Source organism: Delphinapterus leucas, chromosome 10 (genome assembly GCF_059928025.1).
Source record: "Delphinapterus leucas isolate spDelLeu-1000000601 "Yukka" chromosome 10, BTC_Dleu_Yukka2, whole genome shotgun sequence".
NCBI lineage: Eukaryota > Metazoa > Chordata > Mammalia > Artiodactyla > Monodontidae > Delphinapterus > Delphinapterus leucas.
The window spans coordinates 12,768,675-12,790,698 of record NC_143138.1 but is presented as its reverse complement, the minus strand read 5'-3'; the positions used below and the strand labels follow the sequence as shown (position 1 = coordinate 12,790,698).

Below are 22,024 nucleotides of genomic sequence, written 5' to 3'. Positions count from 1 at the left end.
AGCTCTGTCTGTTAACAGAGTTGTCCACTATCTGTTGAGCTAGAAACCCCATGATTTTATAGTAAATATTGCTTCTGAGTAAACCTTGAATAACAGATTAAAAAAAAGAATGTTGTCTTGTTTTATTTAATAATCCTCATTTCAGAAGGTTTAGGCAGAAATAGGAGGGGGTCTGTGCGAGGGACAAGAGTCAAATAAGTAAGACGCTAAATGATGAAGACTTGGCAACATGAAGCACGGTAAATCTCTGCAAAGTGTGGGCTGGTGTGCCGAAATTCTCTTTATGCAGCAGCCCATCTGTCTCATTAGCTTCTGTGTTGCTTTTTTTTTTTTTTTTTTGCGGTACGCGGGCCTCTCACTGCTGTGGCCTCTCCCGTTGCGGAGCACAGGCTCCGGACGCGCAGGCTCAGCGGCCATGGCTCACGGGCCCAGCCGCTCCGCGGCACGTGGGATCTTCCCGGACCGGGGCATGCACCCGCGTCCCCTGCATCGGCAGGAGGACTCCCAACCATTGCGCCACCAGGGAAGCCCCTAGCTTCTGTGTTTCTTAATCACAGACTCCATGAAGTGTCTACTTGGCTTTTTTTTTTTTTTTGTAGTATTTTATCTTAATCTCCTACAAAAGTTAATGAAAGGAAATCAACTGGATTAGATGCTGCTTGTGTGTATTCCCATGCAAGTCGGGGACTGCAACAAGCTCTATTTATAAGTGGATACTAACATGGGGGCCAGTCTGTATGCATATGAGTGTATTTGCATGTTGCACTCATGAATATGTGTGCATTTGTGTGGATATCCACAGATATAGCACATATGTGCATCTGTTGTATGTACCCTCCCATGGAAAAGACACATTGACATTAATTAGAAAGGGTGATATAAAATAGTGAAAGTAGAATTCCTTTCGGCAGCATTTACTGTTAGAATTAAAGTGCTTGATGTAACATTGTGTGTGCAGGAGAGTTTGCTTATTCCTCCTTTATAACAGTAGTAGGAGTTAAATATTAACAGATTTAAGTGTCAATAAGGGTCTAAAAATACACATTCTCTATTGTGTGCAGGTCTTGCGATACAGACGTGTCTCTGCTTGCTTGGAATTCAAAATGCTTCGGATAAAGAATATTGCAGAGTGAAATTTGTGGCAGAAAATGTGCCCGATTGTTTGTTTATTATTTCTGAGGGTGTTTGCAGGGCTGAACTATCACATGTAGAAAAGAACAGCTTTGTTTGCAAAATACGGTAGGAGCAGTACCAGAAAATTGAATTAAGTAAAGAAACTTAGGGAGTCCATCTTTGATTGATGATGCTTCTTATTTGCTCTTCATTATTCCCTGTGAAGGAATAAAAACTATGAAATTGGATTTGAAAACTGGATTAAGACAAATGGCTTCTCAGATTTTTTTTTTTTACCTAAACCGTTTGCACATTTTCTAGTAGTCACTATATAAAGAGTCTATGTTTACTACATTAAATCTTCCTAAAAAGTGTGCCCTTGAGGTGTTTGATTTTAGGAATTATAGTTTAGAAGATGGAGAGGCAGAGTGTACCTGCTAACTGTATGATAGTATTTGTCTCTAGATATTTTATATGCCCACTATTTTTATAGAGTGAGCAGTGGAATAAAAAGGGAAACAAAATGCTGTTTTTCTTAAGAAGGTCTTTCCTGCCTGCCTGTCACCCTACGTTTTCTTCTCCAGGTAAAATTTACAGTGTTGCCATTTGACCCATCACTGTACAGGTTTCCCTGCTATCCGAAAGTAGAGTGGTTCCTGTGAAACCTTTTGTAAGCCGAAATGGCTTAAAGCGAAGAAGGAATTACCTTAGGACACATCTTGCTAACGGCTGCACAAAACAAATGGAGATAAAGCACAGATGCTCACAGACACAGTTCAAACCTGTGGTGTCTTGATGCTGAGATGCTTACTGTAGTTCCAGGAAGGAGCTTGGTGGTGCCACTTTTCTGCTGGGGGTGTGCGCTGCCACTGTAACGGCTGCTGCAAAACCAGTGCTAAAACCATTTCCCCTTTTCACCTGTTTTCATAAAAGCCAAAATCCTCTTCAGATTTCTTTCCATTAGCAAAAATAGGTGCTGGTATAGGTCTTTTGTAAAAGCAAAGTGCCATGAAGCGAACTTTTGAAAACTGGAGTATACTTGTACTCTCCAAATACTTTTATCAAGGACTTCTAGACATTCACATGAATTTCTGTTAACTAGGCTGTTAACATATTGAAAAAAGGAACTGTTTTTTTTTTGTGTGTGTGTGTGGTACACGGGCCTGTCACTGCCGTGGCCTCTCCTGCCGCGGAGCACAGGCTCCGGACGCACAGGCCCAGCGGCCATGGCTCACGGGCCCAGCCGTTCCGCGGCACGTGGGATCTTCCCGGACCGGGGCATGAACCTGTGCCCCCTGCATCTGCAGGCGGACTCTCAACCACTGCGCCACCAGGGAAGCCCAAGGAACTGTTTTATTTGTTGTCAGTCTAGCACCCAAGACAAGGCCCTAAACATCATTTGTTTAATGAATGAAACAATGACTCAGTCAATCAATGAATCAGACACCTACTTTTCAAAAATGTCAGCGTTCTTTAAAGATCAGGAAGGATTGAGGAATGGCCACAGATTGGAAGAGATGAAAGAGACATGGCAACTAAATGCAAGGTGAAATTCGAGATTGGATCCTGAAACAGAGGAAGACATTAGTGGAAAAACTGGTGACATCCTAGTACATTCTATAGTTTAGTTAGCAGTACTGACCAAGGTTAATTTTCTAGTTTTGATCATTGTTCTTTGGTTATGTAAGATGTTGACTTACGGGGAAGCTGGATGAAGGGTACAAAGGAACACTCCTGCTTTTGCAGCTCTCTGTAAATCTAAAATTATCTTTATGAAAATCTTGCTGAAGGGTGCAATACCAATCCACGAGAAGCAAGTACAGAGCCATACATGACAGTATACAGCTAAGAACTTGTGATGGAGGGGCCAGCTCTGGGCTGAGTGGGTACTGAGGGGAAGGAGAGGCGGCTGGGGATTGAAGTGGCCAGGAAGAGTTTCATTCGAGAAGGAAAACCTGCTTTGCACCTTGAAAGGAGGGCTAGATATGATGGGTGGGGCACACTGAGAAGTTGTTCTGGCCGCAGGGACAGCAGGGACAAAGGCACGAGGGAGGGATGCAGGTGACCTGTGTGGCTGAGTGATGTGTGTATTTTTGCTGGAGATCAGTGTGAAAGAAAGTTGGGCAGCTTTGGGGAAGACGGGAGGATCATTAAGACCTGGAAGAGGAGTTTGAAGTTAATAGGGCAGGTGATGCAGAGTTGCAAGTTCTTGTTCAAGGAAATGACTCAGTGACACGATATATATATATATCGTGCAACGAACGCATATATATATATATGCAGTTGGTGACAGGGTATCCACGGTGGCTGGAGTTGGGAAAGATGGAGGTCGGAGGGTTAAGAGTTAGAAGTAGGTAATGAGAGCCTATTCATTTGAGGCCTGGGCTGGGAAGGATGGGGGGTCAGAAAAGGAAGAGGAAGCAACATATCCAAAAACCTTTGAGGAGGTAGAATCATAGAATGTAGTGATTGATGAATATGGGAATGGAGGGGGAGTCGTCGATGAAAATCCCTGCGTCAAGCTTACAGACAGGTGGTGCTGATGTCAGTAACTGAAGTCCTTCATTCTGCAGATACTTGAGTGCCTGCATTGGAGAATTATGTATTCCAGGTGAAGAAGGAGGGTTAAATAGGGTATAAACACAATGTCTGCCTACAGTGAGACTTGGAGCAGGAAGGTCCATGGCTTGAGCTGGACTGAATGAATTTATACGTGACCAGGTCAGACCCAGCGAAGCGATCCCCTGTCTTCCAAGTAAAAAGAAGGGAGAGGATTACTCTATTTTTTAATAGCAGCCATGACCAGTGGTAGAGTATTTTTCAAGTTGGCATTTCTCTCTGCTTGATAAAGATGTCAAGCCTACTGTTCAGACTCAATTCACAGAAAACCTCTCTATCAGATCACCATTTTATTGAGGAAAAGCCCACACATACTCCTTTAACTGTGCCAAGGTAGAGGTCCCTGGGTCCCAGGGGTCCCAGACATAAAAGCTAAAATACCATAAAAGCACAATGAACTTTATGGAAGAAGAAATAGAAAAGGGAGGCTTGTGTGCTTAATTGAAGCTCCTTGTCTTCAGGCTCTGTGTCTTTTTCACTTGTTGCTATAATGAGTGGGCTCATATTGAATGCTATTCTGGTTGGGTTTAGTCACGTCATTCTTCCCTTCTCTTGGGTTTGTCCCTCAACCTGTGTAATTTAGGAAAGAGTTTTGGTAATTTAGGAAAGAGTTTCGGTAGCGTTCATTTCCTTATTTTCCTCGATTATTACACACATGTCCACAGATAGCTCAAAGATGACACTATTTTTCTATCTCTGCAGCAAGCTGGTAGCCTCCAAATCAGCAGTTGTGACCTGTTACCCCTACAGTCGGGAGTTAGTCTTGGGGCTTGGGTAACATCAGGGTGGGGGCACAATCGGCGGTGTCTTTCCCTTGTGCATACTTGGACTTACACATTTGATCATGGCTGGCAGTCATCAGATTTGTGTCTTAAAGGAAGGTCTCTGAAGGTTTCCATTCCTCTCTTAGTCAACATTTCAAGTTATGTTTCTAACATAGCCTTCCTTGATAGCAATCAGGGATTAGGCTAAATATATACTTTATTGACAATAGGCAACTGAAGAGAAGGTTAACCCCTTTTATGATTAACTATAAATGGAAGTTGCTTGATATTCTTGAAAAAACATAAAATTGTGGTTCTGATTCAAGCCCAGAATTGAGTGTCACTTTTACAGCACGTAAACTTAATTTTCAAATATCTTTTTAACAATGAGAACTCTCCATGGAATGTGAGTTTGCCTACGGTGGGTTTAAAACATGGTTTAAATGGCAGTGTGTTTCATAATATGAATAGATGTTTTGTGGAGAATGTAAAAAGAAATGACATCTTTTGTAGAGTGGACTTTGGCAATGCAGAACACTCTGGAAAGTGACTATGGGGCCCCCTTTGTGGGCCTGCTGTGGAGGCACATATGTTCAAAGTGGCAGGATAAAGAAGCTTTTTATGTCCTTTTTAGCTAATGTATTGACTTCAGGATTTTTTCGTAGGGAACTTATTTCAAAATTGTAATTGTAGAGACTTCCCTGGCGGTCCAGTGGTTAAAACTTCACCTTCCAATGCAGGGGGTGTGGATTCGACCCCTGGTCGGGGAGCTAGGATCCCACATGCCTCGCAGCCAAAAAAAAAAGAAAAGAGAAAAAAACCAAAACATAAAACAGAAGCAATATTGTAACAAATTCAATAAAGACTTTAAAAATGGTCCACATCAAAAAAATCTTTAAAAACATTGTAATCGTAGTCAATGGTTCTATGTAAAGATTCCATAGAAAAATACTTACTTTGTCCAGTGGGTCTTTCCATAGCCCCATAGAGGCCACTCACTTTTCTTCCCTTCTCAGAGCGCCTGAAGCTTTTGAGTGCATTTACCACAGCGAGTGACTCGTTTTCTTTTGGCAGCAGAAGTGGAAGTCATATGCTGACCTCGGAGCACCATTTTGAACTTACTCTCAAAAAAGTTGCAACGTAAAGGCAGATGGAATCTCTGCTCTGTAACCCTCAGGCGAGTTCCATAAGGATTGGGAAATCCATCAGGTCATCCTTCGTCAAAGAGGTGGTGCACACACATCAAACAGGTTAATTCATTATTTCTTAAGACGCCACGTGGGAAGCGCATGACCATTCAACCTCGTGGGCCTTTCAGAGATGCAACAAAGAGATGAGGGTGGAAAGTACCAGAAGATTGCTGCTGGAGGGAGTAAGGGATAGAAAGCCACGTTTTAGGACTAGACAAAATCTGTTTAAATTTATATTAGAGTTTTACTGTACCTTAAAACAACTCGATAATGAAATACGGGGGAGATGTACAGAGCAAGAGGTGGGGGATGTTTATAGATTCTTTCCCTTCTTCGCTCTCATCTTTCCTTCTTTAGCCTTTTTTCTTCCCTTTCCCATCAAAAGTAAACTGAATGAATGAATATATAAGAGGATGAAGTGAGCAAGCTGCTTTTAACAAAATTCAAGTGATGTCACTTCTGTGAATTTTGTCATAAATATGATACAATCCTAGTTTTCTTATCCAGCAGACATACTTCCGTGACCCTAATCTACTTATGAGATCAGGAAATAATAGGAAAAAGCCTTCTCAGCAAAAAGAAAAATGAAAGACCCCAAATCCTGTACTTGACCCTGTAGGTGGGGCTCTGAGTATCTCAGGGTCGGCTTAGAAGGACACTCAAATGAAGGTGAATGATTTAACAAGTTTACTTATCCAGTTCTCCAAGGAGTAAGAAGGCTCTCTAGTGTTAAATATATAGACCACAGCGAAGGAAGAAGGAAAACTAGAAAAACTAGAAGCATAATAAAATCTCAGCGGGGTGAGGCCATTTAGTTTGGAGACAGACCAGCTTAATGGATTATTCAGGGTAGGCGAACATAAAGGACTTTTCCTGAGATGCAACAAAAAGGTGATGGTGCAGAGGGCAAGGACGCCACAGTAAAAAAACAACCCAACCCTCAGGGAGGAACACAATAGAAGTTTCTTTTTCAATCATGTTATAGTTAACTTGGGTTCCACAGTTGGGGGTGGAGGTCTCCACATGGTGGTGATTCCCAGACCCAGAGTCCTTCCATCTCACGGCTCAGCTGTTCCCTAGGGTCACTGGGAGAACTTCACGATCTTTTGCGGCAATTTGGCCAGCAGCTGGGGGGAAAGAGAGAGAGTGAATGTTTTCATTGGAGGTTTGTTAGTGGACGTGGCGCACATCGTTCTCTTTCACGTTCCCTGGACCAGAATTTAGTCCCACGGACATACCTAATTGCAGGTAAAGCTGGGAAATGTCAACCTGTATGTCAGGGAAGTTGGTTTGTTGAAACACAAACCAGCCTCTGCTTCAACTGGATACCTTCCCGAGCCGGGTGTCATCCTCTTCCTCCATCCCAGCTGCACCCTGCGTGTGTACGCGGGTGAGTACCCAGTTATTTGCAGGATATCACAGTACGTCCGTCCTCGGAAAATCAGGATCCCACTGAGTCGATGTATCAGGACTCTGCATCCTTCAGACCCTCTTGATCTGAACGTGTGCATTCCCTGATGTTATCTTCAATGGGAAGAAGAGCAAGCAGTCGTTTGGCTTCACAAGGAAAGGCAAGGACCTTTGTACATGCTGCTTCTAGGAGATGGCACCTCCACCGCCGTCCCAGGCTTTTATTTGTGCCTATTGGTCAGGAACCTACTTCTACTTGAGTTTTTTCATCTGTACGTCCCAGGAGCTGGGTCCTCTTCCTGTTAACATTACTAAGTAGCAAAGGAATTCCTGAAATTACCCCAGTCCTTCCAGATGGCTCACTGTCTGTGTTCTATTCTCAGAGTGTGGTGGTTTTCCCCACTCTGCTCTCCCAAGATTATATCTCCCATGAAAACTCTGAAAACAAGTGTTGATTGAACTGAACTATTTATTGGCCTTTGATTGTCAGATGGCTGGACGGAAGAAGGGGAGTTTGGGTGGAGGGGTTGAGGGTTACCTATATAAAATCATTTTCATGCTCTATTACATGGCCTCGGGTGAAGCATTTAGACAGAAGGTGGGTGTGTGTGTGGGGAGCACATAAAGAAAGGCAGGCAGATGCCAGAAAGAACTTAAAAGTTCCAGGTAAGGAAGAAGAAACCCTCTTCTCCCCCACCTCCTCCTGATTCAGGTACCTGTTGTTCTCTGCTCAGCATAGAGGCAGCTTGCTTGAGAGCTGTCATAGCTCTTGTTTGCCTTCCTATAAGATCAAGCCTTATTTATAACATCGTTTCTCTGAGAAAATGAGTTTGGAGTTCCAAACAACTGACTTACAAATAAACTTTCTGTATGTAGCTCATTTATAAGTTGAGGACTGCCTGTACTAGGCGTATAACCCAGAGATAACATTTATCTGCGCTTTACCAGTATGGGCTTGTCAAGTTAACTTGTGTTTACTTATCTGTGCCTTCATTTTGATAATAGCCTCACTCTTAAAATTTAATACTGTCTTTATGTGTTGAGAAACATTTCCTTTGGAGGAGGCTCAAATATTCTGTGAATTGGAATAGTGATTTTATTTTATCTCTCAATTTATCTTTAGTAGGATTCATAGCTATGAAAATCTTTTGCTCAGGCAGTCTTTAAATTGTAGAAAAATTGAGAGCTATTTAAAGGAAGTGGGGAAAAAAGGAATTCTCTTCTCATATTACCCTGGGCTGTCAGATATCTTGCAATATAATTACTGTGTTGGTTTGTAAAGGTTAGAGAACTGTGAAGTTTGTAATTCTCTTTTGTGTGTGTTTCACACATAAAGGGAAAAACCCAACTGATCACAGCAGAATGCCCTGTTAACGTAAAAGTTCTAAGCAGTTTTTAGTTTGTCAGCACAGAGACATAATTCATGGATTTTATATTTGCTTTTACAAATATGTGATGAATCAGTTATTTGCTCCACGGAGCCCATTTGCCGATTACAAACCTTGTTTATTTCTAATCCGTATGTACGTGTAATGTGTGCACAGAAATATTCTTGCTAGCATTGTATTGTGAAGCAAACAGATGGAACCCTGGTCTTAGACATGCCCCTTCTTGGGGAACTTACTATCCATATACAAGTAGAAATTTCTGCTGTTAGCAGAGCAGCTGACAGAATATGATCGTGAATGTTACTGATGTTGTTCTGTTCAGAGGTAGAATGCTGAGGACTGTGTAAGCTTGTCATAGTTAGATTGTCAGGGTGAAGTGCTTCCATATTAAAAAGAATACATTGTTCCCTGCCTTGAACATGCATGCACGCCTGCCATGTTAAGAAACTGTTTCAGCTGTTATTCTGACTTGTACTTTCAGGCTCAGATTTTGATTCCAGTGTAGTTAATATTTCGTGAATAGCAGGCATGTGTAATGATCTTTCCCTTCTGTTTAAAACCGTACTGCAGCCCATGCAAGAAACATTTCCTTTTGGTTTTAAGTTTGTCGTGTCTCCTGATGGTTTTTCTTTACTGTCAAAACTATGAGAATAATTTTGATGTCATGATCCTTCTGCCGTCTCCAGGTTGCAATCCCTTTCCCCCTGAGCTGTCCTCATAGATTCCGGATCACCTTTATGTTAAATGTTCATTAATTGACTAATACTTTTGAAAACATTTTATAGAAATTGAACGGCAAAGCTGTGGCTTCGTACAAAGAAGCCCTTTATGAACGGTAGAATACTATGTAAAAGTGAGGCATTACAATCAAATACTCTCAGGTTTTTACTGAGCATTGGCTGTCAAGACATATAAAAGACATATATATTTTCCCATAAGTACACTGCTGTTAATGTTACAAGAGTAGCTAGAAATTATTCCAATATTGCAAGAGGATGTTTAGGGGAATTCAAGAGATCTAAAATGCCAACAGAAATCATTAATTAAGGGGGAACTCTTGAAGCTGCCTTTTTAAGACCCTACGAGAAACATGATACCATCTGAATTTTTCAACCTTACCCAAGCAAAAGCAGAATAGGGTGCTGTACTTCCTAACATTTAGATGCAAAAACATGAAATGCCGGGCTTCCCTGGTGGCGCAGTGGTTGAGAGTCCGCCTGCCGATGCAGGGGAGGCGGGTTCGTGCCCCGGTCCCGGAAGATCCCATATGCCGCGGAGCGGCTGGGCCCGTGAGCCGTGGCCACTGAGCCTGCGCGTCCAGAGCCTGTGCTCCGCAACGGGAGAGGCCACAGCAGTGAGAGGCCCGCGTACCGCAAAAACAAAACAAAACAAAAAGACATGAAATGCCAAGTGTAGACTATAAATCATTGTTGAATGGATTTATGTTTTATGCCCAGCTCCAGTTTACAGATTTCTAGATACCTAGAGATACATGGCAGATTTATTCTTGTTATTCGACTTAAATCTTATATAAACTTCTCTTAATTTCCAATGTCATGAAAAATCCTTTTTCTTGCTTCCTAGACACTCCCGTCCCGCTACCCCCCCGCTCCCCTCCATCTAGAGTCATGCATGCAGTTTACCAGCTCCCATAGCTCTTGGATTCATTTGTAGGTTGTATACACCTAATGGGGTTGGCACCTCTTCGTGGAAATTGGGCCCAGTGGGCTACTTTACAGTTTCCTAATGTGCTTGTCTCAGTAGAAGTTTATACCTCATAGCTGGCACACCACTGACCAGAGTAACTTGTTATAAAACATGATGCTTTATCGTTTGTTTCGTATATTCAGCCTTGAACATTGAAGCCGAAAGATGAAGAGACTAACATTTAAAAAGACTTCATTATGTTTTAAAATGGTTTACATGGAAATTCCTTGAGCAGTGTTTCCATATTTGATTCCTGGACTGTTCAAATAATAAAGGCATTTTGTGTGTGTGGACAAAAGCCAGCATTACCCAGAGACCCTCAGAGTCATGTGGAAATATATAATAATCATTATTATTGTTGTGATGGTTATTGTTGCAAAGGAATAAATTGGTCTTCTGATTTTTTAACATCAGTATTCCCTTAAAAACACTTGTGGACGTTTATGAAAAAGCTTGGTTTCCAGGAACCAATAGTATTATGAGGTTACTTTTTAGGTAATTATGGGCATGTTTATCAGATAAATCAAACATCAAATGCACTGTGGGGAATAGTTTTTCAATACTTTCTCCTTGGAGTTTGTTCCCCAAAGAAAACGATGTTGGCTGTTCAGTGGAGTAGTTTGGAGGAAGCACTGCTTTTAGGGACTCTGTCCTCGTGGCGTGGAGAAGCCAAAAAGCAATGCTTCAGAGCACCCGCTCGGTATTTTTCAGGAGCTTTAAACTGTGTATGAAAAGCCCATCCACCTTAAAGCTTTTGCCTGTGAAAGATCAAGAAGATACTGATTTTTACGCACTGTACGCCTGGGGAAACAGAATGCAGTAGCCAAGACTGGAAGAAGCAGAGAGAAAGGAGAAGAGAAATAACCTCCCTGACACCTACCTGAGAATGTCTCCAGGAGGAGGATCAATATCTTCTGATATTTATAAGGAAAGGAACTGCTGGAATGGTGCATTTCATATGCTGTGCCCATCAGGACCTCTCACCCAGGAAAGACGAAGAGTCTTTATTCAGGAGACGGGAAGCAGGAAGCATTCAGAACCACGTAGCTGACATTTTTCTTTTTAAACTGTACACTGCTTTTTGCTGTATTCAGAGAATGTGCAACTCTCTAACCACAGTAAATTTTAGAACATTTTCATCACCCCCAAAAGGAACCCTGTATCCTTTAGCAGTGAATTCCATTTTCCTCTGACCTTTCACCCCCAGCTCCTGGCAACCACAAATCTGTTTACGTATAGATTTGACTGTTCTAGACATTTCATATAAATGGAATCGTACAATACGTGGACTTTTGTGCCTGGCTCCTTTCACTTAGCATATTGTTTTCAAGGTCTGTCCACACTGTAGCTTGTTATCAGTACTCGGCGCTTGTTATGATAATGATATTCCATTGTATGGAGAGGCCACATTTTGTTTATCCAGTCGTGAGTTGATGGTCACTTGAGTTGTTTCTGCTTTTTGGCTGTGATGAATAATGCCGCTGTGAACATTCCTGAACAAGCTTTTGTGGGGACATGTTTTCATTTCTCTGGGTAGCTTACTTTTAAGCAGTTAGGAATTAAGATAATGATTTTTTTTCCTTTTCATACATTTGTTTGCTTCACTACTGTTTCTTCTCTTTTCTTACCTATCTCACTCTCTTAAAAATAATTTTCCTTGAGTACGTAGTTGTGTAAGAGTAAGAACATCAATTAACTTCTACTAATCACGGACCACTAGCCTCTCTTCTTTTCTGAACCTACTTTTTATTTATATTTTTTTTTTTTCTTTTTTCTCTTTTTTTAAAATAAATTTATTTATTTTATTTTTGGCTGTGTTGGGTGTTCGTTGCTGCGCACAGGCTTTCTTTAGTTGCGGCGAGCGGGCTTCTCATTGCGGTGGCTTCTCTTGTTTCGGAGCACAGGCTGTAGGCGCGCGGGCTTCAGTAGTTGTGGCACGCAGGCTTAGTAGTTGTGGCTCATGGGCTCTAGAGCACAGGCTCAGTAGTTGGGGCGCATGGGCTTAGTTGCCCCGTGGCACGTGGGATCTTCCCAGACCAGGGCTCGAACCCGTGTCCCCTGCATTGGCAGGCGGATTCTTAACCACTGCGCCACCAGGGAAACCCTTCTCTCTTTTTTTGAATTTTATTTTGTTATTTTTTTTACACAGCAGGTTCTTATTAGTTATCTATTTTATACATATTAGTGTGTATATGTCAATCCCAATCTCCCAATTCATCCCACCATCACCCCCCCACCCTGCTTTTCCTCCTTGGTGTCCATACGTTTGTTCTCTACATCTGTGTCTCTATTTCTGCCTTGCAAACCATTGAACCTACTTTTTAAAATTGAAGTGTAGTTGATTTACAATGTTGTGTTAGTTTCTAGTGTACGGCAAAGTAATTCAGTTATACATTCATATATATATATGTACATACATATTATTTTTCAGATTCTTTTCCATTATAGTTTATTACAAGATACTGAATATAGTTCCCTGTCACCAGCCTCTCTTCTAAGCATCATGCATGTGTTGCAGCGTTTCTGCTTTACACATGTGATGGCTAAGGTTTAAAGAGGCTCCATAAAGCCTGAAGTGTCCAGCTTGGCAGTTGGAGGAGCTGGGATTTGGATCCACATCTATATACTCTTTTTTTGTGTGTGTGGTACTCGGGCCTCTCACTGTTGTGGCCTCTCCCGTTGCGGAGCACAGGCTCCGGACGCGCAGGCTCAGCGGCCATGGCTCACGGGCCCAGCCGCTCCGTGGCATGTGGGATCTTCCCGGACCGGGGCACAAACCCGTGTCCACTGCATCGGCAGGCGGAATCTCAACCACTGCGCCACCAGGGAAGCCCCACATCTATATACTCTTAATCGCACTGCTCTCTGTTGCCTCCCTCATGATAATGTTAACCCAGGTCATGTACCTGCTTGTCTCTCAGAGAATTCTCTTCTGTTCATGAGCCTTTCTCTGATTTGGTTGTGAAAAGTCAGGGACATGGTTTCAAGACTCTTCGTCATGTGCCCTTGGACCTGGAGTAGCATTTGTGTTCCCCCTGACAAAATGATGATGAAATATTCCCATTTGTTTGAGTGAGGGCGCATCATCGCAGCCCGGTGCTGGCTGGTGTCAGGTCAACCTGACTCAACCCTCCGCCCTCCCGTTGCTCAGTCTCTTCATCTTGAGATTTGGTCTCTCCTTCACTTCAGCCACCTGCAAACACTGCCACGCCTACTACCTGTGTCTCAACTTGAACCAATATCCTTTGGACCTTTCTAAACCTTGAAACCTCCAACTCTGTAATTTCCCTCTCTGGTCACAGCCTCTGGGCCCCCTGCTTCCCCTCCCTTCCGCTGAATCCCGCCATCGCCCTGATTGTTTCAGCTGCCTTCAGGCTCACTGTCTCCATCCCCAGCCCAGGTGTCATGGTTTGTAAGTTTCACTGTGCTTTCCCAATAGTTGTGTCACACAGTCCTTTCCAGACACCAACCCTGGGTGATCCCCGCCACTTACACAGCTTCTCAGAGGTCCCCAAACCCAGTGTATTGGTCCTGATGTCAATCCTTGCTCTTCAATTTGGGACGGGTCCCCATGGCTGCTTCTCTAGCAGATGCGCTGTCACACTTCCCGTGGAACCCGTTCCAAACTTTTCCTCTCTCTTCAGAACTTACCATGACTCTTGCTTTCTGTGGAGGAACATTTATTCTTCTTGCTTTATGAAAATCTCGAGGGACCCCGATGTGATTCCTCCACCTCTCTCCTTTTCCCTTGAATTTTGTGCGTTGCCCCCGCCGACCCGCAGTCTTAGACCTACAAGTGGATCTGGTCTCTAGTATCCGATGTACTGCTAGATGTGCTAGATATAACCTATGTGCTAGATAACCAAGGCATCAAGGATTCAGAGGAATTTTCCCTGAAGCCCAGCTGGCTGGAAAGCCTGAGTTTTGTAGAATGTTTCTCAAAATTCTTTCAATTTTATTTCTTCAGCAGTTTCTCTAAGCTGTGTACAAGCCTCACTAATCACCCCATTCTCTCCTCTGAACACAAGAGAAGGGAACATGAAAGGTGTTACTTTTCTAATCTACGAAAGGGGATGTTGGCACTTTTGACTAAACTAAAGTTGGGGTTTACCTGTGAATTTCAGCCACCCCTGCCCTCCATCCTATCCCATGGACAATGGAAAATCAGCTGTAATGGTTTAGGAAGGTCATAAAGTGGGGGAAAGTAAGCCTTGCTAGCTCTTGCCTTGATAGATGTGCGTCTTCAAGGGAATCCAAAGAGTTCTGCTTGATAGATGAGGTTAAAAATACACAGATATGCTGTAATCTCTGTGAGAGGGTTAATATGAAAAGTTTTGAATCCAGGATCCTGTATTTTTGATGACGCATTACCCACGGACCAGTCTATTCTGCCTGAGCACCCAGGACTCCTTCCAGGGAGAGTCAGAGAGTAGCCGGGCGGAGCAGCGGGGTCTCCACCCTTTCATCTTTACACCTCCTCCCCTCCACCCCCCTTAGAATAAGCACTTAAGGGGATGTCTGATGAATTCCCTGTAGTGTTTGTCAGGACGTTTTTACAGCTATTTTGTTTTAAATTCAACTGATGGCCAATGGGAGACCTAACAATTCATTGAGTAGAAATAGGCAAAATTGGTCTTTTTCTTTGTGTCCTGAGGATAAACCTAAACGAACCTGTCTAGTTGGCACATCTCCAGCTGCAGCAGAGGCCAGGTTTCAGTGAATTATGAAGAATGAATTAGACACGTGGTCTTGGAGGCAGCCCTGCCCACTCTGGAGGGGTGTGTGTTGGTGGAGGTGGGAGTCTTACCTAAGGCCCGTGTACAGGAAGCTTATAGCTGAATGCATGTGTTTTGCGAAAGTTGAATCAGCCTCCTGGGTGACCCCTTGTAAGGGATTTTGAAAAGTTATTGATTTCTTTCTTGAATATACCTACGTTCAAAATAACCAAAAGGGCTGTCCAGAATTAGACCACATATTTTGTTCATTTCGTATTTCAGCATCCCTGTCATGTTTGTTTCTCATTTCTTCCTTTTAACTAAAAGAATTAACTAATTTGTTTTAAATCACTAAAAGTACAAAAGGGGTACAATGAGAAGTACAAAGAAAAATTAGTCTCTTATTTCTGTTCCCAAGTCAGCCAGATTCACTCCTAGTGGCCAAGCTTCATTACCATTTTCTTGTGGATCTGTTTAGGGATAGTTTATAACTATAAAATAGAAATAAAATAAAAAACATAAATATATATATAAATAAAATATAAATATAGGGATATTTTGTAACTATAAAAACTATAGGAGCAAAAATACGGGTTTGTTTTTTGTTTTTTGCGGTACGCGGGCCTCTCACTGTTGTGGCCTCTCCCGTTGTGGAGCACAGGCTCCGGACGCGCAGGCTCAGCGGCCATGGCTCACGGGCACAGCCGCTCCACAGCATGTGGGATCTTCCCGGACCGGGGCACGAACCCGTGTCCCCTGCATCGGCAGGCGGACTCTCAACCGCTGCGCCACCAGGGAAGCCCAATATGGGGTTTTTTAAACACATTGTTTACACCATACACACTTTTCTGTTTTTTACCTTTTTTCACCTAACCATGTATCCTTGAAAACTTTTCTTGTCACAACATAGGGAACAGCCTTATTCTTTTTAGTACCTAAATAGTATTCCATTGTAGGGTTTTGCTGTAATTTACTCAGCCCCACATTGGTGGACTTCCGCTCGTTTCCAGTCGTTTTATACTATGCACGATGCTCCAGTGAATTACTTTCTGTAAATAACATTTTCTATATCAGTGAGGCTCTCTGGAGGAGAAATTGCTACAGTAGAATTGTTGGATCAGAAGGAATGTGCAGTTTTAATTTTGGTGAGCCTTGCCAAATTGCCCTCCGTTTTGGCATTTGTACTAATGTGCGCTCCCACTGGCGCTGTGGGCTTGTGCCTTTTCTCCACAGACAGTGTTATTAAACTTCATGATCTTTGCCAATCTAAGAGGTGCAAACTACTATCTTTTAGTAGCTTTACTATGAGTTTTGCTTTTAGAGTGATGATCGAACATCTTTTCATATGTTTAAGAGCCATTCCTATTTTCTTTTCTGAGAAATGTGTATTGACTTTCATTGCCCATTTTTTACTGGGTTTTTGGGCCTTTTCCAGCTAATTCATTTTTAGGAGCACAAAGTAGCTCAAAAAAACTAGTCCTTTTGTCTTGAATTTTTTAATTTTTCCATTTCTTTTTTGACTTCTTATGCTTCTTTCTTGCAGGATTTGTTTTCAAAATTCTATAGTCTTACTCATCAGACCTTTTTTTTTTTTTTTTTGCTTTTAACTTTTGACCTACTTATGCCTTCTCCACTCAAACATCATGTTTTAAAAATTGTCTCATTTTTTCTTAGTACTTTTAAAATCATAGCGTTATTGAGATGTAATTTACATACCATAATTCATCCTTTTCATGTGTACAATTTAGTGGTTTTAGTATAGTTCCAGAATTGCACAACCATCACCACAATCTAATTTCAGGACATTTTCATCACCCCAAAAAGAAACCCCATACCCATTAAGCAGTCACTCTGCATTCCCTCTACCCCAAAGCCCCTGGTAACCACTATTCTGCTTTCTCTATGGATTCGCCCATTCTGGACATTTCATGTAAATGGAGTCATACAATGTGTAGTCCCATGTGACTGGCTTCTTCCACTTAATGTCATGTTTTCAAGCTTTATCCTAATACCTTTACATTTTCATTTTTAACACTTAAATCTTTGGTCGCTCTGGAATTTTAGTGTAGGATGTGAACTAGGGATCTGACTTTATTTCTTCCAGGGGGCCATCCACTTATTTAAAGTCCTTCTTTCTTCCACTAAAATGCACTGCCACCTTTGTCATGCACTGAATTTCCGTATGTATTTAGGTCTGTTCCTTTTCTGTTGACCTTGCTTTCTACTTGTGTGCCCGTGCATACTGATTTAATTTCTGGAACTTTAAAGTATTTTAAATATCTGGTATGGTAGTCTTTCCTTATTTCTCGTTGCATCATTTTTTGTGGCTAGTCCTTCCTGTTTATTTTTCCATATGAACTTCAGAGTTGGCTTTCTCATGGTGTTTTTGGACATCGTGTCAAGTTTATTGATTACTTTGGGAAGAATTAGTGATTTCTTCTTCAAGGACAAGCAGGGTAGAGCTTTCCAGTTGACATACGTTCTCTGTCCTTCAGCAGTGTGAAACTATTTTCTTTATCTAGATCTTGCATGTTTCTCATCAGGTTTATCTCTAGCCATTTTACATTTTTATCTCTATTGTAAAAAATGGGATGTCTTCTTACTGGTCATCACTTAGGAAGGCTATTGACTTTGGCATATTACTTTTGTTAGTTACCTTACAGAATCCTCTAATTGTCTATAACAGTTGTTTAGCCGACTCGTTCAGATTTGCAGTCACAGCCTATGCAAATAATGATCATCTTTCTGCCTCTTTCCCAATTTTTAGACCTCTTATTTCTTTCTCTTATTCAATTAAAGTGGCTACTTCCACCAGAATGCTTTTAATAGCAATGATGGCGGACAGCCTTGCGTGGGTCCCCAGTTTAACGGAACACTTCTTAAGTTTCCGCATGTACAAGGAGGCTGTCTTTGGGGTTTGGCATGTTTTATGTTCATTGGGCATTTACAGGGCTTTATCTTGAGCAGAAAGCCTTTTGGAAATGCTGGATGTGACTGAATGGTTTGCAGAGACGGAAGGCCTGCTCTACCAGTTCTTCTGCCGTGATAAGATAGTAGACTGATTTTCCTCACCAGCACTGACAAGGGTTTGAGTGGGAAGTCCATGCTTAGCGGAAGAAGGCAGCAATCATACTCGAATCTCATGCTATTTTTCTTTGCCAGTCAAGTGAAAAGACTAAGAAGCCATACAAGGAGGTAGCACCAGGAGGATTAAGTAAAGGCTAAAGGGGAAAAGAAAGAAAGGAAGGGAGAATGGATGGAAAGAAAGAAGAGGTAAAAATATATACCACTTTCCTCACTCCCAAAGCAAGCCATGTGATAAACCAAAATACTTCTAGGGTAGTTTTTCCCCCAAAAATATTATTACCCAAAGAAAGGCACCAAGCACTAATTGTCAGCAAATATAGTAGTCTCAGAAAAGGCTTAGAAGAAATAGGGAAGTATTTTACCACTTGTAAGCAAAACAGACTAATACAGTGTTCCAAATATTGAGAAATCACTGAAGGGAGAAAGAATGCCTGTTGAAACATGTTTACATGTTGATTCTTTTTGATGTTGCCATAAAAAAAAAGTGTTTTGATCTTTTGCAAAGAAACTGGAGACGTATTTTATGTGCTAACCCCGAACATGACATTACTCTAGTAGTAATAAATACGAGGACAGGCCGTCCCTTACATTAGCAGAACTAGAAACCAGAACAAAAGATGGTAACAATTGAGGATTTGATGCTTGTTGGAAACATCTACCATGCAGAATTGGTGCAGTTGTGGTTAAAAACCAAAGAAATTTAGACCGACTCCATAAAGTAAAGAGAGCTGATGGATGCTGTTTGGGATTCACTACAAAACCATCTCTGTGACATGCAGGAAAGAGAAAGTCCTGGGAAGTGCACAGACTGCCTGGGTGTGCCCACCCGGTTGGTTTTGGACATGCACACCTTCAACTTGCACCTGCTGGTCACATGTCAAAACCATGTGTGTGATTTTTCAGGTTGCAAGAAACACGGGGGTCTGGGCGGGAATCCTGGGCGAGTCTTCTCACCTTCTTGTGAGTTGGTGTGTTGAGAAGGAAAGAGCAAGGGCTTGGAGCAGAAGCACCTGACTGCCACTTGCTGGCTGTGTGAACTTGACCGAGTTACTGAACCTTTCTGAGCTTAGTTTCTCATCTGCAAGTCACGTCTACAATTCAAGGGTCTCGTGTGGATTTATTAAGAGATGTTGTACCCAAAGCACCTAGCATAGCTCAGGGCCTGGTAGAGAGCAGTTGCTAAGTAAGTGTTCGTAGGTGGACCAGAGGAAGCAAGGGCGGAGGGAAGGAGGGGGGAATTGCATGCATCAAGTGCCACGACCCTGATATACAGAGGGTTCTGGGGAAACTCGTAAAAAGACTGTCACATCAGGACCAGGGATGAAGGGGTGTTTATAGGAAAGACTTTTCAGAGGGATGAGTCATGCAGACTAGTCAGGCAAGATGTTCTTGGGAAGTGCGTCTAGGTAGAAAAGGACAGCATTTTCAAAGGCATAGGCTTGAAGGAGTCAAGGAGTCTTAAACCCAAGGAAGTGTGGGTAAGAGAGTATGGCTGAGTCCCAGGTTATGGATGGAGGGTTGTGAGTGAAAGACAGGAGAGGTTTTCAGCCCTGGGACTGAGTAGGGTCCTGTTTGTCATGTTGGATTATGGTTACGATGGTGGTAGAGGTAAACCTGAAGGACCCATTGCATTTGCATTTTGGAAACGTGGCAGCAGCGCCAGCGGGGTGGGTTTAGAGACCAGCGAGAGGGAATGAGCTCTGGGCCGTGGAAGTGACTCCTTCCACGTCCTCTACAAGTCCTGCACAGTGCTGAGTACATGATAGGTTTTCAGGAAAAACTACTTGATGGACTTGAACAAAAGCGGTTCTTTTGCCAAGATCGTCTTTTCCGTGATTCATTTGTTTTATCATTCATAGATTATTCTCCTGTGGATTTGATCATTTCCCCCCCAATTATTTTTGACCCTCGATTAAATTATCTTAAATGACTGTGTGTTGTGGCATAAACTTACCCTAATCTATTTATAATTTATTGTGCAAGCATCTGTCTCATAAAAGATGTCTTCTTATTTAAAGGGCGCTAGCCTAGAACCGCATGAAAATTGCCGCTCACGGTGGTACCCCCTCCTCCCCAGAAATGGTTTCTGTGTTCCCAGCCCCAAGCGCTTTTGGCTTTGCCTGTTTTAAGCTTTTTTAAAGCTTTCCCTGTTTTAAGATTCTTTCAGGCCTCCAGGCGCTTTAGAAGGAGAAAGCTCTAACAGCTTTGGGCTCCTGATTGACTTGAAGTAGAGCAAGCTCAGTGCCTCACTTTGGAGTAAGGACACTCTCCTAATTAAGGCGGCGAAAGCTAACTGTGATGGTGGGCCGCGGGTAACTGTTGAGGGCCATGGTTAGTGCTGAATGGAGTAAGAGGTAATTGTACCGATCGTGTACTGGATGAATAAATAGCAGTTATTCAGAGCATGGATTGTGTTTTCAGTCAGTCATTCAACTAACATTCTTTGAGATTCCCCTAAGTGCCAAGTAGGGTGCTGAGTACTGAAATACTAAAGTAGGACCAAAGTTAAAAGGGTCCCTACCCCATGGTGCTAGGTTATACTTATTTTAGTACAGTAGATTAAAAAGGAACTAGTCAGTTACAAGAGGGAAATACAGGAAGTGGTGGAGGCATCTAGGAGGGGCACCTGACCCCCACCTGGGAGGCCAGGGAAGACTGTCGTGAAGATCCAGAGTTTCCTGAACAGGAAGAGGAGTAAGATAGACCTTAGAGAGTTTGGGGTGACAATTTTTATCTATGAGGAAAAGAAACGGGAGCATCACGGATTATATCATGGATTTATTACAGATATTTAATCAATCCATCCATCTCAATAGCCTTTGAGCTGTACCGTATTTGGAATGTATACTTGGCTGCTGTAATGTAGGTCTGTAGGGTCAGGTCTCTTATCAGACCCTCAGCACTGCCAATTGACCAAGAAGCACAGATCCTAGAGGTCAGTGGCCTGAAAGAAAGTAGAATCTGAATACTATCTCTGAAGAGTCTACAAGTCAGGGTATGTGTGCAGCTGCCCACAGCAGCTTCTGCAGTTGAAGCCATTTTGCTCTCTGTGGTTTTAGTGATGTAGTATTACATCCTCTGGGATACACGGAGCAGCCCCTCCCTTAGACAGAAGGGCCCAGGTCAAGTTACTGTCAGTGAGAATTCAGTGTACGATCAAGGTGCTCTGCTGAGTTGAATAGCTCGGGTGTGGACCAGCAGGTACAGAGGCATCAAGGTGACAGCACCCCAGGAGACCATGTTCTGGCCGGATCCTCTGGTCAAGACTGGACAGTGAATAATGATGGTTTCTGTCCCACCCACGCTGAGTGTTGGATGTGGGCCCATGGAGGTAGGCTTGTGAAAAGTGTATATTTTATAAATTCAGAGTATGGCGTGGCAGCCTGCCTACACTCTTAATTTTTGCTTTTGGAAGCTATGTCCAGAAAAGAGAAGCGAAATTTCTCGGCCTTATAAACTGCACCTTATTCAAAACACACCGTGTGAGTTAATGTGCCACTTCTGCTCTCTGCTAAAGGGAGGGTTTTCACAATATTGTTTCTTTGGCAGCAACAGAGGGAGAGTTTAACAGGAAAACACATTTACTCCTTGTATAGGGACATCTTGAAGGCGCTTTACCCATCTTTTGGGGGAAACTCCCTACCACAGAGCCTCCTAGAAATTCAGGGGCTACTTGCTCCTTAGAAATGGCGTGAGTTGGCTAGAGATAAGCATGAGTTGTTTTGTGTCTAGAAGCATGGAGTGCTTAAAATAGTTAGCAATGCAGGATTCATATTCTGTACTTGAATTGTTTCTAGAACCAGCCTCTCCAGGTGCAAGGGAGCAGCTTTGAGTGGCAAGAAAGCCATCCTGGCTTGTCATTGAGAGCATGTGTCCTTGGAGAATATGCTTTAGTTCTGCCTCCTGGGTACCCTCACCATGGATGAACATGGCATGTTCTCACACACGCTCAGATGCATTACTTACTTAAGAGCCTGGGCACAAAGAGAGATGACGAACAGATTTTTTTTTTTTTTTTTTTTCAGTTGAAG

The 22,024-nt window shown here is 42.6% G+C and overlaps 1 protein-coding gene across 5 annotated transcripts in view; it reads left to right on the top strand.

The window, feature by feature from the left end:
* ATXN1 (ataxin 1) overlaps positions 1-22,024 on the top strand; it is a 243,075-nt gene that overhangs the window by 7,767 nt on the left and 213,284 nt on the right. Inside the window, exon 2 of one of the 5 annotated variants that reach the window (XM_022586721.3) lies at positions 5,574-5,746. The exons of 3 other annotated variants lie outside the window; for them this stretch is intronic. The gene's annotated coding sequence lies outside the window, so the exon portion shown is untranslated. Of the gene's footprint in view, positions 1-5,570; positions 5,747-22,024 lie in introns of all 5 variants that reach the window. One more of the 5 variants, XM_022586722.3, reaches the window with a different exon arrangement.